The sequence below is a fragment of the Durio zibethinus genome, chromosome 14 (genome assembly GCF_047325235.1).
Source record: "Durio zibethinus cultivar Kanyao isolate XHJ-2024 chromosome 14, ASM4732523v1, whole genome shotgun sequence".
Classification (NCBI taxonomy): domain Eukaryota; kingdom Viridiplantae; phylum Streptophyta; class Magnoliopsida; order Malvales; family Malvaceae; genus Durio; species Durio zibethinus.
This window is the reverse complement of record NC_143175.1, coordinates 13,044,357-13,048,382: the sequence shown is the minus strand read 5'-3', so window position 1 is coordinate 13,048,382 and position 4,026 is coordinate 13,044,357.

Sequence of the window (4,026 nt, the reverse complement as noted above, 5' to 3'; positions counted from 1 at the left end):
TTATGAGTACAAGCCATACTGCGATTCCTACCTTAAATAAAAGTTTCATGCAAAACAAATGATGAGTAAAAAAAATACACATAATTTCCATAATACCATTCAACAAACCATAATATTTAAACCAAACTACAAAGAAACACCATATGTACAATGAAGGGAGATTAGACGACTAAGGTGATCATGGAATGAATAAAATATATATAAGGAAGGAAAAAATACCTATATCAAAAAATATAAATAATACAAAAAATAAATAAAATAAGGACATACAAGTAAAAAGAGAGGTGCGACAGTGTTGAGTTATTGAAAGTCAACGATGACAGGAGAGATAAAGAACCAAAAGGTAAACTAAATGGGTTTAGGGGTTTTGGGTTGGTTGCAATGTCACTTTTAATTGTTCACTGTATTAGCAGTTTGGGATTCCAAAGTTCAAGACAGGGGGATGAATTTTAAAAATGATCACTATAGGCATTTTACCAAAAAAAATGCCTTTAATTTTTTGTAAAGGAATATTCAACGCATTTTCTGGGCAAAAATATCTTGAATAATCCCAATAAAAAAACTATGAATTATTGAAGGTATTTTTGACAAAAAATACCTTAAATAATCCCTTCTAAAAAATCATAGGAGATTATTGAAGGTGTTTTTGACAAAAAATGCCTTCAGTAATCCACGAATTATTCAAGACATTTTTAGCTAGAAACGCCTTAAATAATCCCATTCAATATTTTGTTAGCAATTATTCAAGGTATTTTCTAGGCAAAAATACCTTTAATAATCTTCTCATAAAGATTGAAGGGGGATTATTCAAGGCATTTTCTGAGTAAAAATGCCTTCAATAATTTTCTCATAAAAATTGAAGAGGATTATTTAAGGTATTTTTTGCCATAAATGCCTTGACTAATCCCATGGGATTATTCAAGGCGTTTTCTCACAAAAACACCTTAAATGATCCTAAAAAATAAAAGAAGATTATTGAAGGTATTTTTGGTAGAAAAGACCTTGAATAATCCCCTTTAAAAAATTGAAGGGGATTATTCAAGACATTTTTAGCCAAAAATAGCTAACACCTTGAATAATCCATTCATAAAAAATTTTGAGGGGATCATTTAAGGTGTTTCTGGCTGGAAACACCTTTAATAATCCTATTCAATTTTTTATAAGGGATGATTCGAGGTGTTTTATGGGCAAAAAAGCCTTGAATAATGACTTCATAAAAATTATTATTCAAGGCATTTTTTTAGGCTAAAACGTCTTGATTAATCCCTTCATAAAAAACAGAGAGGATTATTGAATGCGTTTTTAGCAGAAAATACCTTTAATAATATCCTATAAAAAATTTTGGAGGATTATTTAAGATATTTTTACCAAAAAAAGGCCTTCAATAATCTTTTCATAAAAATTGAATTGGATTATTCAAGGTGTTTGTTGCCACAAATGCCTTGAATAACCAGATGCCATGATATTTTATAGATTATTCAAGGTATTTTTTTACCAAAAACTAAAATGCCTTCAATAATTCTCCATCCTTACCTTATGCTCCCATGTCTTTGGAATGAAAACCCTTTTAAAAAATCTAAACTTACTAAAATAAAAGTAGTGAAAATCTTGTACCCACCATCCTTACCTTGTCTTTTAGTCCTTACCTTGCCTAAAGCTTATCTCGTTTCAATCTCTCTTATGTTTTATCTTTTTAACTTTAATTCTAGCTAAAACCCTTGTTTAAATTTTCAAGCTTTAAAACTTTATTTTCCTTGCAAAAATCCCTCATTTTTACATAGTTTTTACAAGCTGTCCAGATTTTATCCTTTTGCAATTGTGAGTTATTTCAAATATTTCCTATTTTCCTAAAACTTAAAGCTAAATAACCTTACATTGGTAACCCTATTTCACATCTATAGCTTTCTTGTTTTTGTTTTGAGCTACTTTCCTTTTATTTTATGCCTCTCTTTTGCCTATTCAATTGAAATTGAACTTGGTTGTGCTTTTCCTGAAAATACATAAGTTTAATTATGAAGGTACATTTGAAATATTATTCTTAATGAAAATGTGATATTATGCTTACATAGTCAAATTTTATTTAGTGTTTAAATTAAATGCTATTGTTTTAATTTAAGTTTTTAAATTAAATATTATTTTATTGCTAGGATAAATCATCTTACATTCTATGGATAAGGCATGCATAAATCTCACATCATGAGCCAGTGAAAAATACATAAATGAGTCACTAGTTTTTTAGACTTTGCCTTACAATATCATTTGATGATGGAAAATTTTGGTGTCCTTGTATTAAATGTGTCAACACATTTAGAATTTGCAAGAGAGATGCATTTGATCACATAATATGTGATGGTTTTCTCAAAGGATATGTTTGATGTTTATTTCATGGAGAAGTCTTGGATGAATGTTTACCTACTAGAATAATTAATGACAAGAAAGAAGGCTAGGTCCTAACATTCATCATTTATTACATGATATGATGGCTGAAAGAGCTATAAATATTGATGTGGGTAACATACAAGCTGAAGATACAAGTAGAGAGCAACACCATGGTCATAAAATTGATAGTGACAAGTTTGATGGTTTACTTAAAGATGTAGAGGAGAAACTATATCCAAATTGCAAAAACTTCACAAAGTTTTGCTTTGTAATCTATTTGTTCCACATTAAGTGTTTTAATGATTGGACAAATAAATCTTTCAATACATTGTTAAAAGTTTTAAAACTTGCTCTACCATAGGGTAATACATTATCAGGGTCTTATCAAAAATTAAAAAATATGATTTTTGCCTTAAGTTTGGGATACAAAAATATCCATGCTTGTCTCAGTGATTGCATGTTATTTTTGGAAAGATAAGGCAAATGAAGAAATATGTTCAAAATGTGGGTAATTTTAAGTGCAAAAAGTGATCATCAAGATATAGTGTAAAAAAAAAAATAGCTACTATGTTTTTACATTGGTTTCTTTTAATTCCAAAACTACAAAGGCTATTCATGTCTTTAAAAACTGTTCATTTGATGACTTGGCATGAATATGAGCATACTAAGGATGGACGTGTAAGACAACCTGTAAATTCTCTAGCTTGGAAAGAATTAGATTCTCGATATCTTGAGTTTTCCTTTTACCCTCGTAATATTCACTTGGGATTAGCTTCGATGGCTTTAACCTTTTCAAATCTATGAGTGTGACATATAGCACTTGGTCTATTATATTTATACCTTATAATTGGCCTCTATGGATATGCATGCAACAACCAAACTTTATTCTTTCCCTACTTATTCATGGTCCAAAAAGTCCTAGAAACAATATAGATATATACCTAAACCTTTAGCGAAAGAGTTGTAAGAACTTTGGGAAGTTGGTGTAGACTTTTGATGCCTCAAAAAATCAAAACTTTCAACTGCGTGCAGCATTAATTTGGACCATTAATGACTTCTCTACATATGCCAATTTGTCTGGATAGAGTACTAGGAGAGAGTATGCATGTCCTTATTATGGATTTTATGCTGCATCTAAGTGGTTACAATATGGTAGAAAGTATTGTTACATGTGCCATCGAAGGTGATTGAAATCTAATCATAGGTTTCGAAATGATTAAAACTCATTTGATGGGACTTGAGATTTAAAATGCTTTTTCACCACCATTTGGGAGTGAAGTGTTGAGATAGTTGGAATAATAGAATGGTAATGAAGATGGGCCATGGAAGAAGAAGAGTATTTTATTAACATTACCTTATTGGAAACATCTTTTATTGCATCACAATCTTGATGTGATGCATATAGAAAAGAATGTTTATGATAACATTCTTGGTACATTGATTGAGGAAAAAAGGAAGTCAAAAGATAACTACAAAGTGTGACTTGACCTTGTAAAAATGGGTATAAAGAATGTTTTTCATCCAAAAACTCGTCTTGGCACTAACACCCAATACTTGCCTCAAGCTTCATATCAAATTAGTTTAATTGAAAAAAATTCTTTTTTAAAGATTCTCAAGGAAATAAAAACTCCAGATGAATACTCTTCG